The sequence below is a fragment of the Rutidosis leptorrhynchoides genome, chromosome 6 (genome assembly GCF_046630445.1).
Source record: "Rutidosis leptorrhynchoides isolate AG116_Rl617_1_P2 chromosome 6, CSIRO_AGI_Rlap_v1, whole genome shotgun sequence".
Taxonomy (NCBI): domain Eukaryota; kingdom Viridiplantae; phylum Streptophyta; class Magnoliopsida; order Asterales; family Asteraceae; genus Rutidosis; species Rutidosis leptorrhynchoides.
Window position 1 is genome coordinate 369,675,703 of NC_092338.1, and position 24,373 is coordinate 369,700,075.

Below are 24,373 nucleotides of genomic sequence, written 5' to 3' on the forward strand. Positions count from 1 at the left end.
CATTGGTGACCCCTCTAGTGGTATCCCAAGATTCTTAAGTTTAGAGAGGTCTCGATTTCGAATTTTGTCAGGGTAATTATCATGATTCTTCACGGGATACATACTTGTATGGATTGATATGTGTAGGGGTTGTAACATCCTATAATCGGGCCTAAGTGAAATGACCATTTTACCCTTAGGTATGGCGTAATTAGTGATTTTAGTAATTATATGTTTATAATTATTTGGTGTTTTAGTTGAGACCAGTTTGTGACAAGGGTCACAGAACAAGTTTGTTTATTTAATTTGGACTCCGTTAGGGTCGCCTAATGAAGTACGGAAGATTTTAGATAACTGATAAATACCCGTGTGTTGAGAGGTATGGGTTCTAACCCAAATAAGTGACTATGAGCTGGTTGTTCAGCTCATTTCTCTCCATCTCTCTAGAAACATCACTTAAACACCCCGTACCTAACTTCATCTCCTTCTTGAAACCCTAATTCTCTAAATCTCGATTTGAAGTTTGATTTGTGTTAGAAATCGATTCTTTGTGTTTTACTGATTCAAACAAGGTAAGAATTACCCATTTTCATTACCTAAATTTGTGTCAAATTGGGTTTGAAGTTAGATTTTTGTCTAAGTGGGTTTTGATGTCAAATTGGTGCAATTTGTTGTTGTTTTGATGTAATATTTGTGGGTTTATGTCCCAAAAGGTTTTATAAACAAGATGTGATAAGTTTTGAGGTCGAAAACGAGTATATGGTCGAGATTTGGTATTTTTGGCTCAAACCCGTCACTTTTCCAAATTTCAGCAGCTCAAGAACACACTCGGTAGTGTGTCTTTTGGAAGTGGGCCGTGTGTGTACACACTCGGCCGAGTGTCTTTTGAATTGGTCCGTGTGTCTACACACTCGGTAGTGTGTCTTTTAGAAAGACATTCGGTCGAGTGTCGCTACTCATTCGGCCGTGTGTCTACACACTCGGTCTAGTGTCTCAAAATGTCTTTTCAGCATTTTGAGAAATTTGTTTTAGCCATAACTTTTAAACCGTAACTCCATTTTTGATGAATCAAATACAGTTGAAATCGTATTGAATAGTAATTTTCAATGGTAAACTTTTAAGAAGCTAAATCAATTTGTATATTGGTCAGAAAAAGAAGTTTTAGCGTGTATGTCCTGTTTTGCACGCGCTTGTTTGATGATATTGATTAGATACATGACGTGGACTTATGAAATGATGAATATGTGATGTTATGACCTAGTTTATAGTATGATTTGACTATAATATTGATTCGGATATGTGTATTAACTTCGTTTGTATTGTTCTCAGGTGATAAGAACACAGAAGAAGTTCAGAGTTAGATAACTGAGTTGTTGCTAGTAATCGGTGAGTGGGATTATCTCTTGGTGTAGTATAGAGTAGCAAGTTGCGTTACTATGATTATATTATTGATAATTGCCATGATTAGTAGTTATGTTGTACAGTTGATCGCATTTAAGGTTGCCATGCTTTCTTTAGTATTAGTTGCCTGTAGTAGTAGTAGTAGTAGTAGTTGACTGGTTGTATGTGCACAAGTTGTTGTAGTTGGAACCTTGATCTATTAGGTTTAGCTCAGAGAGGTCAACCTAGTTGTGGTTGGATCTAGTTGGCTACTGTTTGTTGAGTATAGTGCTGAACGACGCATCGCCTACGTGTGGATGACTATACTGGGAATTCAGTAGTAAAGACTATCAGTAGACGCTAGACTGATCAGCTAGTGGTCGTGTGCCCGTACAAGCCTTCGATCCTCTAGTTGGAGCAAAGTTGCTAGTTGCTAGTTGTTGTGTGTTGTATGTGGTTGCATATAGTTGTTACTGTAGGAGTACAAGTTGGTACTGTATGCTAGACCTTTTGATAGTTCCATTCACTTAGCCTTGTGCTAACCCCTCACCTCCTCCCTTGCAGGTTTTGGATCTTAGTGCTGGTAGGGACGGGAGTCGTGCTGACGATATGTTTAACAAGACGAACTCTGATGTCTTAACCTTCCTAATATATGTAGTTAGTCGTTTAACGTAACACCTATGGTTTGTAATTAAGTAATTAACTAGATGATTTATGGTAATCATGTTTGTACTTAACTAAGGGTATTTATGTAAATTAAGTCTTCCGCTGTGATTAAAAAAAACAGGGTGTTACAAATGTGGTATCAGAGCATAGGTTTTGCCGCATGTACATTGTGTTGAATGCCATGTACCTAAACCTTGTGTTGTGTCAAACATATCTGAGAGGAAGGGATAAGTGAATGTAGGGATTACATGTGTTAGTTGATAGGTACTAACCTGTTTTCCACTAAGAGTTGTGTGAGTTGTTGTGGTAGTGCAGATATGATAGATAATACAGGAAACGCAACTGGTCCGTCCGCCCCCAGAACATTCAGAGCCCCAGATGAAGACGGGTATGTGTCAGAAGAGGATCCGCATGACCAAATTCTAGATTTAGAAAGTAAGTTAAACGAAGCACGTGATCGAATAAGGGAATTAGAACAACGTCAGGTAATAGTGAATCCAAGTGGTAGTGTTTCGAATCAGATGTTTAGTGTGTATCCGGTGCAGTCGAATATTTATCAGCAAACTGGGAGTGCTTTCCAACAACAGCAATGGTTACCACCTCAGTATCAATTTCCTCAACAGTATCAGGTGCCACCTCAGTATAATTAACAGTTCCCAAATCAGATGTGGGGTCCGTATCAGATGCCGATGTTTCAACCACCGAAGAAATGTACTTTCAAACAGTTTCTGAATTGTATTCCGCCAGAATATTCAGGAAGTTCTAACCCAACTGTGACTCTTAACTGGTTAAGAGAGATAGAAAAGGTTTTTAAGGCCTGTCAGAGCGAACCGGAGTCACATGTTATTTATGCTAGTCGTATGTTGAAAAATAGGGCAATGGTTTGGTGGGATACGGTTATTTCTAGTATACCAAAAGAGAAAGTGAGCATGATTACTTGGGAACAATTTTATAGTAAAGTTTTTGAGCAGTATTGTTCGTCTTATGACCTCAATCGAATTAAGACAGAATTTCTGGCAATGAAAATGACACCTCAGATGACGATAGATAAGGAGATTGAGCAGTATATGGATAAATTAAGGTTCGTGCAGCAGTGGGTTCCAGATGAACAGTCCAGAATTCAGCATTTTGTTAATATAATTTTACCAGAGTACAGAACAATGGTTAGGATGGCGACGATGTTATCTCAAGCGTTTGTTATGGCTAAGATGGTAGAAGATGATGTCAGAGCAGCAAGAAACATAATGAAAGGTTATGTGATGCAACGATAAGATCAGGTGATGAGTCAGTCGGACTCTAGGTCAAAGAAGTCTGTTAAGTTGAAACAGAAAAGTGGGTCAGAACAGAGTGGGTCAGCATTAAGTCAGAATTCTTGGTGTTATAGTTGCAGATCATCTCATAGTGGTCCTTGTTCGGATTCAACTAAAAGATGTTTGAGATGTGGTATTGTGGGACACGAGATTTGGATGTGTTCGTTCCAAGAGGATGTATGTTGGAAATGTCATCAAGTAGGGCATAGGCCAGCTCAGTATCCGTATGTAAGAGGATCAGTGATGTTTCGCGAGGTGTATATAAAATAGCTTATATTTTTACAGGAAATACTATTAGATACGATACAATTTTACACAAGATATTTATTTATTTAGAGAATGGATATACTTAAACCTTGCTACAACACTTATAGGCAGTGTACCTAATCGTACAGTAGTGTAATTTTTAGTAAGTCTGGTTCGTTCCACAGGGAATCTTTTTAAACAAAGTTTAACGCTATATTAGTTTACTTTTATAAAAATACAAATATATATATATATATATATATATATATATATATATATATATATATATATATATATATATATATATATATATATATATATATATATATAAGTAATATTATTATTATTATAAAGGGGGGTTTTTACCGTTTAATGACCGGTTTGTCGATTTTAAAACTTTAGTCGCAGTTAAAACCAAATGTAAAATAATAAATAAATACAAGACTTAAATTAAAGCGTAAAGTAAATAACGATAATGAAATTGCGAATAATAAAAGTGCGATAAAATAAACTTGCGATAATTAAAAAGTACGATAATTAAAAGTGCAATTAAATACAATAACAATAAAAATGCGATAATTAGAAGTGCAATTAAATATAAAATAAAGGAAATTAAATATGAAATAAAAGAATTATGCTTATTTAAACTTCCGTAATCATGATGTTTGACGTGTTGATTTTAGTTTTATGCCCATGGGTTAATTGTCCTTTGTCCTGGATTATTTAATATGTCCGTCTGGTTTTTGTCCATAACAGTCCATCAGTCATAAATATAAAGTGCGAGTGTCCTCGTCAAATTATCCTTATACCCGAAGTTAAATATTCTAACTAATTGGGGACTTAAACTGTAACAAGATTTTAATACTTTGTTTAATAATTACACTAGGATGTCGACTGAGTGTAATCCAAGGTTTTAATATTTTGTTATCAATTATACCAAGTGTCCTTGTATATAATTTCACCCCTGTTTTAATTATTCTAGTGGCTATTAATCCATTCCCGTGTCCGGTTAAATGAACGATTATTCGTACATATAAATACCCCGCCCATCGTGTCCGATTGAGTGTATATGGTAACTTATAGGGACGCCCAATTGTAAATCTTTATATTAACATTAACAAACTATCATTTAGTTAAACAAATATAAAGCCCATTAATAGCCCATAGTCTAAATTCCACAAGTGTCGTTCTTTTGTCCAAACCCCAATTATGGTACAAAGCCCAATTATGGTACAAAGCCCAATTACCCAATTTTAGTAATTAGCCCAACATCATGATTACTTCGTTTTAAATAAGCATAATAATAACTTAGCTACGAGACATTAATGTAAAAAGGTTGAACATAACTTACAATGATTAAAAATAGCGTAGCGTTACACGGACAGAATTTCGACTTACACCCTTACAACATTCGCTAACATACTCTTATTATTAGAATTATAATTAAAATTAAAATATAAATTATAAATATAAATATATCGTATGAATGGAGAAAAGAGAAAGATAGATGGATATTTTTGGTGCACCAAAGCTCGATTTTTATAGGCATGTGGGCTGGAACTGGGGCTCATGCGATCGCATGGATTTATGCCTTCCAGGCCATGCGATCGCATGGCCAGCTGGGGAGGCTCATTTTTGGTTGTTTTCTTCTGCCGACGGTTTTATAAATAATATAATATATTAAATAATTATAAGAATTATAAGAATTATTTAAATATTATATTATATTTATGTGCATAGTTGACTTGTAATTTTTAGTCCGTTGCGTCGAGCGTTGAGAGTTGACTCTGGTCCCGGTTCCGGATTTTCGAACGTCCTTGCGTACAATTTAATATCTTGTACTTTGCGTTTTGAATCTTGTACTCTTGTAATTTCGAGACGTTTCTTATCAATAATTGGAACCTCTTTGATTGTATTTTGTACTTTTGAGCTTTTTGGTCGTTTGCGTCTTCAATTCGTCGAATCTGTCTTTTGTCTTCACCTTTTATTATTTAAACGAATATAACTTGTAAATAGAACAATTGCAACTAAAAGCTTGTCTTTCTTGAGGAATAATGCTATGAAATATATGTTCGTTTTTAGCATTATCAAATATTCCCACACTTGAGCGTTGCTTGTCCTCAAGCAATATCGTCTTGAAATACTAGAATCACTTCTTTATTCTTCACACTTTGTACATCAGTGATTTCTATACGGCGGTATAAACAATGATAGTAACGATAGAACCATGGTTAAAGGTGGGTGTGTCATCCACAGTTGCCTCGGGTTTAGGTCAACGACACTTGCAATCAAATAGCCGATTTACTTTCGGTTTCCAAAGCAAAGTGCACATTTGAAAGGTGGTTTACAGTCCCACATGACTATGAAAATGTAGATCCTTAAGGAAATTGGATCTTTATGAAAATATTTGATCTTTTGAAAATTCAATCTAGCTTTTACCCTAGATAAGTTTTCCGGAATAACCCTTCACCGGTGTTTGCAAAATATTTTTGTGGGTTTGGTGGGTTTCAGATTTGAAAATTTTAGCTCAAAACTTGCGGTTTTGTGTCACCCACTTGCTAACCTTGTATTTGGAAAGCAACACGTCCAGTTTACGTGTCCCGTATATTACCTTTCGATAAACTACCGTCCGGTTGTAAAGGGAAGCGTTGAACAAGCAACCGTTAAGGCAATGTCCCCTAACATGCTTTTAATTATGGTCTATAACGTGTTGGACGCAATTACTATCCTTGGTAGGAGCAATAGTAAAGCTCACCCTTATGATTTTTTGGTCTGGCACAAGGTCCTGTCTTTGACCATGCTATGCAACCACCGTTCTTACGGTTGACACCCGATTTGGTTCAGGTGACCTAATGAATTCCAGATGAATTCCTAGGATTTTACGTTCAATGGTAATGAACGCATTGAAAATAGGGTTTTCAGAAAACAAATCGGTTTGTAATTTTGATCAAAATATTTTCTCGTTCAAGCTCGAGTTTAGATATCATTGAATTCCATGAGTTTGAATTCTCAATCTTTAAGGTCAATCTCTAGGATTGAGTAATATCAGGCTTAAAAGCTGATTTTTAATCTTTAAGGAGATTATCCTTTCTGGGGATCTGATTCATTAGTCTTATCCAGCTAATTTGCATGGTGCCCCCCCATTTTACGAGATAAATCCTTCTCATGGTTAGGATAAATCTGACCACTTGACGACCCTGTTTAATGCTGAGGTCCGTGGATTTCCTGCTGATTTTAGTGATGACTTTTCTAGATTTTTCGTCAACCTACAGCTGGTCTGGACGACAACTTCTTGACCTAAATCAAGAAGCGCGTGTCTTTTTCGGAAGACTTTACTTCCTTTTAATGATGGAATTGATTCATCGTGTAGATCCATATCTTCTTTTCTTTCATCGGGTAAAATAGTTTAGTTTAGTCCAAAGCAAAAGTATTTTCAGTTTTTTTGTTACAGAAATATGTGACATATGTTTAAAATAACTTGGTAATTTTTCCCACACTTGGCTTTTATTTTCCTTTTTATTGTTCTCTATTCCATTTTAAATGAATTTTAACATTTTGGTTTGTTTCTCAATTTATGTCCTTTCCGAGGTAACAATAATTTCGGTGTTAACACCTAGTTTTATCGTTCATAAATATGTATAAACATGATTTTGAGTTCATTTAATTGAAAATTTTGAAAATTTTTACTAGAATTGGGTAGTCAGTATATAAGACTAGGGCTGTTCTTTATTATCAGAGAGCACTAGATTCTAATACAACTACTACGTTACTAGTATTTTTAATGGTAACCAAGTGTATAAAGATAAAAATTTTAAAAATCCGAAAGAATTTAACCCCTTCCCACACTTAAGATCTTGCAATGCCCTCATTTGCAAGAAATCAGTACAATTTAAATTATTGAGGGTGATTAGCGTAGAAATGATTAAATTTTACCAAAGTTTCCAAACATATTGGCGTTTGTTTGCTGAATGATAAATGGTGCATATCATTTGTTCATTTCGTCTGTTGTTACATCACATTTATTTGTCATCTTGTCGTCAAAATTAGTAGTTTTTGCTGAACTTAATGCCAGTCTTTGAAAATGCGCTGTTTTATCCTGTTTTGTACAATCGACAATATACATACATACAAATATAATCATGCATGGCAATTTGAAATGGGACTTAATATACCACTTTCAAATTCTAAATATGAAATATTAGTACACAATAATAATAAAAATTACACAAATATATCCAATAACATAAGTTTAAACATGAAAAAGTCAAAAGATAAAAACATAAAAATCATAAAAATAACCAAATGGAACTAAATCAGTCTGGATAGGGGTTCCAGTTCATCTCATCGGGTGGGTTCCATTGTTGGTTATAGGTGTTCTGATAGGCTTGGTCATAGTCATACCGGTTAAAGGGTGGTCGGATATCGGGGCTATGTGGTGGAAAATGAGCAGGTCGAGTAGGTACATAGTTATTTGGTACCTGATATGATAGCTGGCTCATGATTTGGTGCTGATGAACTAACCAGCTATCGTGTTGGCGTCGCCTATAATCCTCGTATACTCGTTCGGAGTTCCACTGCTCATACATACTATGTCTTGCCGCGTTCGTCATTGCTTCCTCATCTATATGAACGTGGACGTCAAGAATAGCATCTCGAAAGACATCCCTAATGTCTTCCGCCTCCTCCATTTCCTCGTCTGAGCCTCTCTCTACCTGAGGATGAGATCCCTCATAGGGTACTGCCTTGTTACGTCTACTTTTCAATACCTTAGCACCCACATAAACTTTCAATCCTAAAGGCTCAACCTGTTCTCTACAAATCTGTAATGGACCCCCTTGGTTCCTATCAACACCTAAATTCTCTCCAATGAGAGTAACAAAAATACCTCCTCCTATTATACTCCCGTCCTGCATTCCCTCTACCATTTTAGATAAATAAAAAGCAACACAGTAAGGGATATTGACAAAGCTTCTAGGATCCCGAATACACTTTAGGTAGAATAAATCATATAAGGTAATTTTTTCTTTATTATGACCTCTTTGTGTAATCGAGTTAGCCAAAAATCTATGAATAATACGAAGCTCGGCTCTGTCAATATGTGTATAGGAGTGTCCTCCTGCTCGTGTAAAAACATCAAAATGTGACATACGCCTCCAAATGGCATCAGCGTCAAAGTTACTATCTACCCGTTCACCATAATGAATCAAGTTTGTACAATCGGGTAATAGCAACTCACCAGGAGTATATATCTGTAAGGCCCTGGCCATGTCCAGCATGGACATTCTGTACATCCTACCGCCAAGGATAAACCTAAGAAATCTTTTATCATCTATTCTTACTATATTTGTATCAAGTGATACAGTACTCATCAACTCAACACACCATTCCTTATATACAGGTCTACGAATGGTGAAAAGACGTTCCCAATCTGTAAAAGAAGAACTGCCATACCTTTGAACTAAAAGCTGTCTAACACGGTCAGCTAGATGGACCGTTTCCAAAGGGGCCCAATCAATTACCCTTGGCACCTCTACATTTTTTGTTACCAATTTGAATTTGTTCCTTTGATATGTCTCGTAATCTCTCCATCTTCTATCAAATCTCAGATTAGGATGTAGAGTGTGCTCAGGAATCGTTGGGAATTCTACTGGCGGCTTCATTGGGAATACTATGAATTCATCAACAAACTGTACCGGATCATAATAAGGTATGTGCTGATCAGGCTGTTGTTGTTCCTGTTGTGGTTCTTGTTCGTGTTGCATTTCTGGTTCTGGTTCTGGTGCTGGTGTTGGTCGTCTAGATGATGATGCTCCTGAACCTCCAGTATCGGCTCTCTGTAAAACACATTAAACACAAAATTTGTGCATCCAAATATGCATTAGTGTTAGCAAAATAACAACTTATACACATTTTCACAATTTTTCACAATTCTACACTTTTCAAATAAGCACATATGAAAATGTATACAAAATTCATAAGCATGTAACTCAAATAACATGTCAAAATATTCATTACTAATAATTAAACAAGTCTCAAATGGCAAATATATTAAATTAATCAAGTTCATGAATTTTGGACTTAAAAAGTCCACTTTAATCTCCAAAAATCATGTTTAGGATCATTGTTTGGATCATTTAACTATCTAAACATGTTACACTACTCAATTTAGCAATAATTCATGACAAAAATTGGCCATAACCTGTTTATATCAAAAAGCCCCAAATTTCTCAAGAACACAAACCCTAGATTTCTAAAAATTTTGAATTTTTTGGCTTCAAATCATGTTAAATAGCATCAATCTAGGTTATACATGCATAAAATACTAACAATTTAACACTAATTACACTAGAAATTAACAAAATTGCATTAGGTAAAAAATTGGTAATTATCACAAAAACTAGGAATTTATAGAGTTTAGGGGTGTAATTTTTACCAATTTGCTGAAGAATGAGAATCTAGGCATGATTAGAGCAAGAAAAATGACGAATTACGGTGGAAAAATGGCGAAAATTGGTGAATTTTTGGAGTTGGTTCGTGAATGTGTGTGTGTTGTGGTGAAGAGCAGAACTCGCTGCTGTATTTGTTTCTGGCCTGGATTTCAGCTCCATGCGATCGCATGGAGTTGAAGTGTAAAACCCATGCGATCGCATGGGGGTCCGGGTACAGTGTTTTCAGTTTTTTTTTTTTTTTTTTTATATAAAATCTTATACTTTATAAAACTTATAATTAATTAAATTTTAAAAATTTTGTTTTCCTTTAGGAGCGAGGGCGTTTCGGATCGTTGTCCTAGTCTGTCCCTCGACAAAATTTTAAAATTTGTCAAATCAAAGCGCGGTTTTTAAAAGTAAAGATTTTTGGGTTTTTTAATGTTTTTGGTATACTTTAATTCAATAAGATTAAAAATAATGATAATAAAAGTTCTCGTCCCTCCCTCGGGTAAAGCAATTTCGGTTCAAAGACCTAGTCTTCAACTTACGACGAATTTTAAAAATCATATTTTTAACTTAATGAGATAAAGTAAATTTTTGTTTTTAAATTCACACAATTTAAATATAAAATTCAAAATTAATATTAAAAATTCACACCAAACTTAAAATTTGAAATGCATAAAATTAAAAATTCCTATTTTAAAAATTAAAAATTCACACCAAACTTAATTTAAAAATTCATATTATAAATTTACACCAAACTTATATTAATTTTTCAAATATTTACAATTTTAAATATATTATTTTTATAAAGTTTACAATATTAATTTAAGATTTAAATATTAATTTTAAAAACATGGTAAAAATAAAATTAAAAATCTTTTTGGCTTTTTATCCCACTTTAATCAATCAAATATTATCAAAAATATACGCCCCTCTTTTCGGTAAAGTAATTTCGGTTCCAAGACCTAATTTAACTCATGACGAATTTTTGAAATATTTTGTGTTGATTGATTAAAGATATTTATACCTTAAGAATAAACGTTAAATTTCGCAGTGATGTAATAAATTTTTGAATGATATCAATAATTTCGGTCGCCAAACCTAATTTTATTCAATACCAATTTAATACTTTATAGCGAATAAATTAGCGTTTATTATCAAAAGGTTAAAAATAAAAAAAATAAAAACTGTACAAACATACCTGTGAAATAGATTTCTTAGTTATATGATCTATCCCATTCATAAGATAGTCGGTTTAATTGGTTTTCCATAGCTACATAGGCGTAACCTCGAGCATTCAGTGTCTTTTCTTCTAAACATATGAACGGTCCATCTCTGCATAAAGTAACAAATTCGGTGTTTGAATAGGTTTGATTATTTGAACATTTACCTCCATGTGACCATTTTCCGCATTTGTGACATCTTTCTAGGTGTCGTGCTCTTCTTTTTGCTGCGGATTTTGATTTTCCTTTACCAAATTGTAACTTATTATCTTCGCATCTGGATTCTTTTCTAACTCCGTCCATTCTTTCTCTGATTACTGATACTATTTCACTCGGAAGTGTGTCATTATTACATTTAGTGATCAAAGCATGTAGCATTAGACCATGGTTTAGTTCACAGGCAGTCTTCATTTCGTAAAAACCTAAAAAAAAATTAAAAATTCAGAATGGAGGGAGAAGACTAGTTCTTTAGGGTCTGCTAGGGAAAGACCATTCGGGTTCCATTTTCGAGAACTACACGAAAACAGACAATCTAACTCTAACAGAAATACATATTATCCTTTAAAGACTTGATTCTCCCCACACTTAGTTAGCTGTGGTGTCGAAATTGTGATTAACTTCGTTGTCGACTTCCATCGGACTATCTATGTAGTGTTTAACTCTGTGACCATTAACTTTAAATTCAATCCCATTTGAATTTATTAATTCTATCGTTCTGTATGGAAAAACTCTTTTGACTATGAATGGTCCAGACCATCTTGATTTCAATTTTCCAGGAAATAGCTTGAATCGTGAATTGAAAAGAAGAACTCTGTCTCCTTCCTTAAATTCTTTTGAACTTCTGATTCTTTTATCATGCCATTTCTTCGTTCTTTCTTTATAGATTAACGAATTTTCGTATGCTTCATGTCTTAATTCTTCTAATTCGTTTAGTTGACTTAATCGTAGACGTCCGGCTTCATGTAAATCAAGATTACATGTCTTCAAAGCCCAAAACGCTTTGTGTTCAATTTCTACTGGAAGATGACATGCTTTTTCATAAACAAGTCTAAAAGGTGTGGTTCCAATTGGAGTTTTGTAGGCTGTTCTAAAAGCCCAGAGTGCATCCTCCAATTTAATGGACCATTCCTTCGGATTTGATCCTACGGTTTTCTCTAGAATACGTTTTAAAGCTCGGTTGGTATTTTCAACTTGTCCACTTGTTTGTGGATGATATGCGGTGGAGATTTTATGAGTTACTCCATATCTTTTAAGTACTTTCTCAAGTTGATTATTACAGAAATGAGTTCCCCGATCACTTATTAAAGCTTTCGGTGTTCCAAACCTTGCAAAAAGACATTTTAAAAAGTTGACTACAACTCGAGCATCGTTAGTTGGGAGAGCTTGTGCTTCCGCCCATTTAGATACATAATCAATGGCTACGAGAATATAGAGATTATTATGAGATTTTGGAAATGGACCCATAAAGTCAATACCCCAAATGTCAAATACTTCACATACTTGGATGACATTTTGTGGCATTTCATCACGTTGACTTATTTTTCCGGCCCTTTGACATGTATCACAGGATTTGCAAAGAAGGTGTGCGTCTTTGTAAATTGTAGGCCAATAGAATCCAGCATCATAAACTTTTCTTGCTGTTAGTTGAGGCCCATAATGCCCTCCTGTTGGTCCTGTGTGACAATGGTTTAATATTTTACTAGCTTCATCTCCAAATACACATCGGCGTATTATTCCATCTGGACAACTTTTAAACAAATGTGGATCTTCCCAGAAATAGTGTTTTATATCACTGAAGAATTTCTTTCGTTTTTGGTACGATAATCCTTTTTCAAGGAATCCACAAACTAAGTAGTTTGCATAGTCTGCAAACCATGGGATTTCTTTATAATCTATCTTCAATACATATTCATCAGGAAAGTTGTCTTGTATGGCCGATTCATTTAGAACTTCTAATTCGGGATTTTCAAGACGAGAAAGATGATCAGCGGCGAGATTTTCTGCTCCTCTTTTATCTCGGATTTCAATATCAAACTCTTGTAAGAGTAAGATCCAACGGATTAATCTTGGTTTAGCATCTTGTTTTGAAAATAGGTATCTAAGAGCAGAATGGTCGGTATAGACCACCGTTTTTGCTAGAACGAGATATGATCGAAATTTGTCAAAAGCAAAGACAATAGCAAGGAGTTCTTTTTCAGTAGTTGTATAGTTCGTTTGTGCTCCTTGTAACGTCTTACTAGCATAATATATAGGTTGAAATCGTTTTTCAATCCTTTGTCCTAAAACGGCTCCCATTGCAAAATCACTTGCATCGCACATTAGTTCAAATGGTAGATTCCAATTTGGTGTTATCATGATCGGCGCATTAGTTAGTTTTTCTTTAAGAATATTAAAATATTTGATACACTCATCTGAAAAGATGAATGGAGCATCCTTTTCTAGGAGTTTATTCATAGGAGTGGCAATTTTAGAAAAATCTTTTATGAAACGTCGGTAAAAACCGGCATGCCCTAGAAAACTCCTAACTCCTCTAACATTGGTGGGATGTGGAAGTTTAGCAATTACATCTACTTTAGCTCTATCCACTTCAATTCCTTCTTTTGAAATTTTATGTCCAAGAACGATGCCTTCTTTAACCATGAAATGGCATTTCTCCCAATTAAGTACTAGATTTGATTGTTCGCATCTAATAATCATTCGTTCAAGATTAACTAGACACGATTCAAATGTATCACCGAAGACTGAAAAGTCATCCATGAAAACTTCCATGCATTCTTCTATCATGTCGTGAAAAATCGCCATCATACACCTTTGAAAGGTTGCAGGGGCGTTGCAAAGTCCAAATGGCATGCGTTTGTAAGCAAAAGTACCATAAGGGCACGTGAATGTAGTTTTCTCTTGGTCCTCGGGTGATATTGGAATTTGAAAATATTCGGAAAATCCATCTAGAAAACAATAGTAACTATTTCCGGCTAATCTTTCCAACATTTGATCTATGAAAGGTAAGGGAAAGTGATCTTTTCTGGTGGCGTCATTTAATTTTCTATAATCAATACATACACGCCATCCTGTTACAGTCCTAGTAGGAATAAGCTCATTTTTCTCATTTGTAATGACAGTCATGCCACCCTTCTTAGGCACGCATTGAACTGGGCTTACCCATGGACTATCAGAGATTGGATAAATTAGACCTGCGTCTAGCAGTTTAATAATCTCTTTATTAACTACATCTTGCATATTAGGATTTAGTCTTCATTGGCGTTGCACATACGTTTTATGACCTTCTTCCATAAGGATTTTATGTGTGCAATACGAAGGACTTATTCCTTTAATATCATGAATCTTCCATGCAATGGCTGGTTTATGAGATTTCAACACAGAAATGAGTTGTGATTTCTCATTTTCAGTAAGAGAAGACGATATTATTACAGGTAATTCAGATTCACCATGTAAATAAGCGTATTCCAAATGGTTTGGAAGTGGCTTTAACTCTAATTTCGGTGGTTCTTCTATCGATGATTTATATCGATATATGTCTTCTTCTTTTAGCATTTGAATTTCTTCTGTTGTTGGTTCATATTCATTAGCTATAAGTGTAGCTAATATTTCAGCTTCATCAATTGGTTCATTACCTTCTCCTAAAGAACATTCTCCCGTTCCTTGTAATTCTGGAAATTCTTTTAATAATTCTGCATGTGCATCTATAGTTTGAATATAATAACATGTATCATCTGCAGATTGCGGTTGTTGCATTGCTCTATCAAATGAAAAGGTAACACTCTCATCCTCTATACTTAGGGTCAATTTCTTACCGAACACGTCTATCATTGCTTTAGCCGTGTTTAAGAATGGTCTTCCTAATATGAGAGGAACTTGAGAATCTTCTTCCATGTCTAAAACAACAAAATCTACTGGAAATACTAAAGTACCAACTTTAACTAGCATGTTCTCCATTATCCCTCTAGGATATTTTATTGATCTATCGGCTAGTTGTATGCTTATTCTGGTTGGTTTCAATTCTCCAAGGTCTAGTTTAGCGTATAGTGAATACGGCATTAGATTTATACTAGCACCTAAGTCTGCCAATGCTTCTATTGAACTAAGACTATCCAGAAAACATGGAATTGTGAAACTTCCTGGATCAGATAATTTTTCTGGTATCTTATTCAACAGCACTGCTGAACAATTAGCATTCATAGTAACAGCCGAGAGTTCTTCCATTTTCTTTCTATTTGAGATTAGATCTTTCAAGAATTTAGCATATCTAGGCATTCCTGAAATCACATCAATGAAAGGAAGATTTACATTTATCTGTTTAAACATATCCAAGAATTTGGATTGCTCGGCTTCAAGTTTCTCTTTCTTCATTTTACTCGGGTAAGGAAGTGGTGGTTGGTATGGTTTAACATAAGGTTTAGCCTTAACTGTGTTATCTTCATTAACCTTTTCAACTACCGGTTCTTTTTCCTTATCTTGATCAGGTTGTGGTTCTTGTGGAGTAGGAATAGCTTCATCAGAAGTTACAGGTATTTCAGGTGGTTTAAGTGTTGTACCACTTCTTGTGGTAATGGCTTTAGCTGTTTCATTCCGGGGGTTAGCATTTGTATCACTAGGTAGACTTCCCGGTTTTCTTTCACCTATTAACCTTGCTAGGTTACTTACTTCTTGTTCCAGATTTTGAATAGAAGCTTGTTGATTTCTAAATGCTTGAGCATTTTGTTCATTAGTTTGTTTCTAATATGTGAAAAACTGCGTTTGAGTTTCAACTAGCTTCGTCATCATATCTTCTAAATTCGGCTTTTTATCATCGGTTTGTTGTGGTGGTTTGTTTTGAAAATTAGGTCTTTGCTGATTATAAGTATTATTGGATACTTGTTGATTGCTAGGACCTTGTTGGTTGTTGTATGGAATATTTAGGTTATAATTTTGGTTTTGATTGTAAATCGGTCTTGGCGGTTGATAATTATTCTGATAATTATTTCCAGGTCTTTGGTTTATGTATGAAATATTCTCTCTTTGTTCCATTGTTAATTCAATACTGAGACAATCTTTTGTCAAATGTGGTCCTCCACACTGCTCACAACTAATTTGTATTGAGTGAATATCCTTAGTCATCTTTTCCATTCGTCTCTCCACAGCATCTATCTTTGCGGAAATGGAATCTAAGTCATGGCTAGAATCGGCTCTAGCTGCTTTAGATGATCTAACGATATCTTTTTCTTGGTGCCACTCATGTGAGTGGGAAGCAGTGTTATCAATAATTTTGTAAGCATCAGTTTCGGTTTTCTTCATAATAGAACCACCAGCTGCTATATCTATGTCTTTTCTTGTAGTGATGTCGCATCCTTGGTAGAATATTTGTACTATTTGACAGGTGTCTAAACCATGTTGCGGACATCCTCTTAATAACTTTCCATATCTAGTCCACGCCTCATATAGAGTTTCATTTGGTTTCTGTGTAAACGTAACAATTTCTGCTTGAAGTCTTACGGCTTTAGATGCAGGAAAGAATTGTTTAAGAAATTTTTCAACTAAAACGTCCCATGTATCAATCGCCCCTTCAGGTAACGATTCCAACCAATCTTTGGCTTCTCCCTTTAAAGTCCAGGGAAATAACATGAGATATATCTGTTCATCCTCCACTTCTCGGATTTTAAATAGTGTGCAGATCCTATTAAAGGTACGTAAATGTTCATTTGGATCTTCCTTCGGCGCACCACTAAATTGGCATTGATTAGTCACCATGTGTAGAATTTGTCCTTTGATTTCATAATCTGGCGCATTAATGTCTGGATGAGTTATTGCGTGACCTTGGCCAGTGCGTTTAGCTCTCATTCGGTCTTCCATACTTAAAGGTTCCAGATTCTCCATAATTAAATTTGTTGAATCGAAATCACTAGAGGATTCTGATTTAATGGTTCGTTCCTCAACAATCTCTGTTTGAATGATTGGTGGTTCCGGGGGAAAGTTTAGTGGTTCAGGATCTACGAACCGTTCCTGAATATTCTCCGAATTCTCAATTGTGAGGTCGGGTTCAAAAAATGGATTATTGGAAATTTGAACTGAAGTACTTGGTCGACTGGATGACGTTTCTAAAGAAAAATCAACGGCGGTAATATTTGCTAAATGTCTTGATCTAGTTACAGGTGGTGAACGTACAAAAGGTGGTGAACGTCTTGCTCGGTGCATTCACTGAATATCCTATTAGTTTTTAAAAGGAAAGAAAAATTATAATAAGTTATCCAATCAATAGACTTTTCTGATTTTGCCCACGTTTCGAATAGCCAAAAGATGCAGCAGAGGGGCAGGATTCGTTTGGTCTCAATATAATTGAGGACTGTTTGGCTCCAATAACCCGGTCCACGTACAAATCCAACTATTACTACGAACCAGAAAATTTTGATGTCTATCAATTTAACCACTCAAAATAAATTTTCGTAATTTTAAGAAATTTAGATAAGAAGTAGAACAAAAATCTATGTCCTAAAACTAGAATAGCGAGAAATAAGAAAGAAAAAGAGTTCGTCGGAAAAAGGTTGAAAAAGAAAAATGGTTGAAAAATAAAAGAAACTTATAAAACTTAAAACACTTGACTAACCTAACCTTATTACTACAACTAACTTAAAATTATAATCGCAAATTGAGATTACTAATTGGAATGATAATTGATACATAGGTAAAAGTCGTCTAAAAATATTAAAGCTTACAGGAAAAACTATATCCAAATGGAAATAACTTAAAAAGAAACTAAAACTTAAAAAGGCGTCGCAAAATTCTAAAGCACTTAAATCTTAGTCTAAAGAAAAAGCACTTAAGGAATTCTACGGCAAAGCCTAAAAATCTAGAAGTAAAAATAATTATGGCAAAAACTATGAATTAAAACTAAATATGAGCAAAAAATACAAATATTACGCTAAAACGATTAAAAAGGGACAAAATATAAAAATATACAAAAAGTTGTAAAAAGTACAATTTTTATAAAAATATTATTTTTATATTATTTATTTTATTAAACTATTAATTTTGTAATTTATAAAAACTAATTAAAATTTTAAATACAAATTAATTAAAACTAATCTAAATAATAAAGTAACCTAAACCCTAATTAGGGTTATAATTAATTATAATTAATAATTATACTCCGTAATGATTGCTGGCTGCAGTCTAATCTGGCGTGTCAGATGGGCTCATGCGATCGCATGAGTCCTCAGTTGCCCAGCCATGCGATCGCATGGGCTAGGGTTTCGGGCCAAGAGCTGGGCTGCTACAGTGTTCGGGCCGAATTAATTATATTTTTTTTTTCTGTTTTTGCTGTAAAATATAAAATATATTTATTAATTAAATAAAACTTATATTTTTACAAACTAAAAAAAAAATAGAAATAAAGAAACTTTATAAAACTTAAATATTTACCAAACTCTAAAAAAAAAAATATTTATATTTTTGTTTTTCTTTTTATATTTTCGAATATTTAAAACGTATTTTTATAAAAACGAATTTTAATAAAAGTAAACTAAAAATTCTTTTTTTTTATTATTAGCGTTGCGCTTCCGGCTTTTAAGCTAGATTGTTCCCCGGCAGCGGCGCCAAAAATACTTGATGTTTCGCGAGGTGTATATAAAATAGCTTATATTTTTACAGGAAATACTATTAGATACGATACAATTTTACACAAGATATTTATTTATTTAGAGAATGGATATACTTAAACCTTGCTACAACACTTATAGGCAGTGTACCTAATCGTACAGTAGTGTAGTTTTTAGTAAGTCCGGTTCGTTCCACAGGGAATCTTTTTAAACAAAGCTTAACGCTATATTAGTTTACTTTTATAAAAATACAAATATATATATATATAAGTAATATTATTATTATAAAGGGGGGTTTTTACCGTTTAATGACCGGTTTGTCGATTTTAAAACTTTAGTCGCAGTTAAAACCAAATGTAAAATAATAAATAAATACAAGACTTAAATTAAAGCGTAAAGTAAATAACGATAATGAAATTGCGAATAATAAAAGTGCGATAAAATAAACTTGCGATAATTAAAAAGTACGATAATTAAAAGTGCAATTAAATACAATAACAATAAAAATGCGATAATTAGAAGTGCAATTAAATATAAAATAAAGGAAATTAAATATGAAATAAAAGAATTATGCTTATTTAAACTTCCGTAATCATGATGTTTGACGTGTTGATTTTAGTTTTATGCCCATGGGTTAATTGTCCTTTGTCCTGGATTATTTAATATGTCCGTCTGGTTTTTGTCCATAACAGTCCATCAGTCATAAATATAAAGTGCGAGTGTCCTCGTCAAATTATCCTTATACCCGAAGTTAAATATTCCAATTAATTGGGGACTTAAACTGTAACAAGATTTTAATACTTTGTTTAATAATTACACCAGGATGTCGACTGAGTGTAATCCAAGGTTTTAATATTTTGTTATCAATTATACCAAGTGTCCTTGTATATAATTTCACCCCTGTTTTAATTATTCTAGTGGCTATTAATCCATTCCCGTGTTCGGTTAAATGAACGATTATTCGTACATATAAATACCCCGCCCATCGTGTCCGATTGAGTGTATATGGTAACTTATAGGGACGCCCAATTGTAAATCTTTATATTAACATTAACAAACTATCATTTAGTTAAACAAATATAAAACCCATTAATAGCCCATAGTCTAAATTCCACAAGTGTCGTTCTTTTGTCCAAACCCCAATTATGGTACAGAGCCCAATTATGGTACAAAGCCCAATTACCCAATTTTAGTAATTAGCCCAACATCATGATTACTTCGTTTTAAATAAGCATAATAATAACTTAGCTACGAGACATTAATGTAAAAAGGTTGAACATAACTTACAATGATTAAAAATAGCGTAGCGTTACACGGAAAGAATTTCGACTTACACCCTTACAACATTCGCTAACATACCCTTATTATTAGAATTATAATTAAAATTAAAATTACAATATAAATTATAAATATAAATATATCGTATGAATGGAGAAAAGAGAAAGATAGATGGATATTTTTGGTGCACCAAAGCTCGATTTTTATAGGCATGTGGGCTGGAACTGGGGCTCATGCGATCACATGGATTTATGCCTTCCAGGCCATGCGATCGCATGGCCAGCTGGGGAGGCTCATTTTTGGTTGTTTTCTTCTGCCGACGGTTTTATAAATAATATAATATATTAAATAATTATAAGAATTATTTAAATATTATATTATATTTATGTGCATAGTTGACTTGTAATTTTTAGTCCGTTGCGTCGAGCGTTGAGAGTTGACTCTGGTCCCGGTTCCGGATTTTCGAACGTCCTTGCGTACAATTTAATATCTTGTACTTTGCATTTTGAATCTTGTACTCTTGTAATTTCGAGACGTTTCTTATAAATAATTGGAACCTCTTTGATTGTATTTTGTACTTTTGAGCTTTTTGGTCGTTTGCGTCTTCAATTCGTCGAATCTGTCTTTTGTCTTCACCTTTTATTATTTAAACGAATATCACTTGTAAATAGAACAATTGCAACTAAAAGCTTGTCTTTCTTGAGGAATAATGCTATGAAATATATGTTCGTTTTTAGCATTATCAATCAGGTTCTGGGGCGGGGCCAGGAGCGTAGTCGGGATCAGTAGGTGGATCTTCTGGTTCTCCTGTCACGACCCGGAAAATTTTGACTAATTTTGAACCAAACTCATGATACGATTTCATAATTCTGACATGATAAGCAAAGTCCGTTATGTTGAATCTCAAAATTTTTGAACTGTTTTAATGAATTCATTTAACATTTGACCATTTTCGATGATTCACGATACGATTACTTGTAAATAAATATGCATATATCTAATATATATAATAATATGAAATATTATATATTGTAATTGTTATAATTAATGTTGTAAAATAATAATAATATTTATTATTTATTATTTAAAGAGTATATATTTATAAATAAAGTATATAGAATATATATATTTTGTGATTACGAAGTTATTTAGTAAACGAAATTAACACTCAATTGTCATTTGATTGACATTAAACGAGTTTAAAAGAATTATGCGATTTTAAAATAAATGGGCATCCAAAAATGAGCTTTATAAACTATAGACTTATTAAAGATATATTTAGGAACTATTTGTTGAATTTTAATTTTTTTTATATTTTACTTGGGATTGGGGGTGAATAATTAATGTAATTTGCATTTAATAATTAATAAACAAATTTTATACCATAATGACCAAAATAAATAAATAAATTTAATTTAAAAATTTGGGAATTTTTCGAAGACTCTTATTCGCCACTGAATAATCAACGGAGCACAATATATACAGTGTAAAGAAATCGTCGGCAGAGTAATTGATGACTTTTTAAATTAGTGCACGTTTAAATTCCTTGCATTCAATCTACTAATATATATATATATACACACACACACTAGACATATACGCACTCCATTCCATCAATATTAATAGTCAATGTACCTAACTAACTTTATATTTGGCATATATTCAGACATATCTTTATGATAATACTGTGTAAATCATATCAATAAATATTGGGGTGATTAGTTGTAAGCTAGCAAGTAATTAGCTGTATCTTAGCTATCTCTTTTGTTTATATATATGGTACCTAAATAAATGAGAAAGGCATCAATAATTTTCCAATATATTTTCAAATATAATTACCACCATCATCTACACCTTCACACCGGTACCCCACTGCAATCATCCGTCGCCATCTCCGGCCATCTAACCACTACCACCTCAAACCCATTTGCTTTATGCAACCATATATCGTAACCGCCACCCCACCATTACCTTGCACCACCATCACAGCCGGTCACCCTAAATAACCGTCACCATCCTCACCATTATCCTCTCTCCCTCTTCTTCATGTTAACCACCAACGAACACCATGAAGCCGCCACCTTCACTATATTTTTCCTTTCTTCTTCTTTTAAGACCGCCACCATACCCACACTTCTCTCTCCCTCTCTTAATGTTTGTAACCGAAAAACCACAAGACCGTTATCTCATCACCTATCATCACCATCGAATAAAACATATAAACCTGCTTTCTATTTGATCTCAAAATCCCGCTGTTACTCCATGTTGTTTCTATTCTAATGCAATTAACGACAATGATGATAGATGATTAGCAATTAAAAGTGAGTGGGGAGAGGGGTCAATATGGGCCACATACCTTGGATTCCAACTCCAATGATTTACGTGAAACAAGTTTCCGTATTTTTTATTAGAAAACTGAAACGGGCCAATGTTGGGCCAAGGGCCAAGTTACTATTTTTGTTGGGCCTACATCCAATTAATTCTGTTGGACTGCTGCTCGAAAAATTCTGTCTCCATTTGTTCTGTCGATCCATAAACGAGAATCAAACATCATTTGATAACCTTTTATCTGTTAGAGATGATAAGATGAATATGTGCCGTAGTAAAAAAAAAGATAATAAAAATGATAAGTTGTGAAGAAAGTGATGATAATAAACGAAAAGGATAATGAATATTATGATGAATGGCGATTACGATTAGGAAGAAGATGACCATGATTATGATGATTCTTACGGTTATGGTCATGATTCTATGGTGATGATGTATTAGGATGATGAAGGTGACGATGGTAAGCAGTGAAGATTGATGATGAATAGATGATGGTATTATGATCATGATTTTATGTGGGTTAAGATAATAACAGATTAGATGATGATGAGGTTGTTAATAATAAAAGATGATAACGAGGATGATGACTTGATTATGATGTCATGGTGATGGTTGACAATGGTATTATGATCGTGAATGATAGAATGATTAGATGATAATTAGGTTATGCTAATAATGATGTTGTTATGAGTTGATCATAATGATGATGGACAGATGATGATGATGATGATAACAAGATGATTATGGTATAAATCTTATAACTACTATTATTATGATTATTATTATTATGATTATCATTATTATTATTATTATCATAAGTATTATTATTATAATTATTATCATCGTTAAAATTAAGACTATTATTATTATTATTATTATTATTATTATTATTATTATTATTATTATTATTATTATTATTATTATTATTATTATTATTATTATTATTATAAGTATTAATATTAGTACTATCATTTAAGTTATTATTAATAGAATCATTATGAATAACACCATTATTATTATTATTAATATTATTATTATTATTATTATTATTATTATTATTATTATTATTATTATTATTATTAATATTATTATTATTATTATTGTTGTTGTTATTATTTTTAGATTACTTATTATTATTACTAAGACTAACATGACTATCATTATGATTATCATCAATATAAATTATATTATTATCATTATTATTATTAATATAAGTATTATTATTATTATTATTATGAATAATATTATCATTATTAGGAATATAAATATTATCATGATTGTTAAAATTATCATTTTTTAGTAAAATTATTATTAACATTATTACTATTAATTTTTATCATTATTATTATTATTATCATTATTTTCATTTTTATTATTAACGTCATTATTATTATTATGATTATAGATACAAATATTATTATACGAACGATTAAGTTACAAATTAAATAAAATTATTAATATTATTATTACTATCATTACTATATCATTATTATAATAACAAACAAATATTGTTATATATAAATAACTACAGGTAACATAAATATATTAATATTAATATTTTTATCTAAAGTATATAAAATAAGTATAGTTAAATTAGTTACTAATGAAACATATAAGTTACTAACATAACAATTAATAATAAAATATAAACTTGTTCGATTACGATTATATGTTTTAATATATATAATTGATATAGGTTCGTGAATCTGAGACCAACCTTGCATTGTGTAGTATAGTCATATGTATTTTTACTACAAAATACAGTATGTGAGTTTCATTTGTTCCCTTTTTAATTGCTTTTGCAATATATATTTTTGGGCTGAGAATACATGCGCTGCTTTTATAAATGTTTACGAAATAGACACAAGTACTTAAAAATACATTCTACGTTGAGTTGTACCACTGGCATACTTCCCTGTAGCTTGGTAACTACTATTTACATG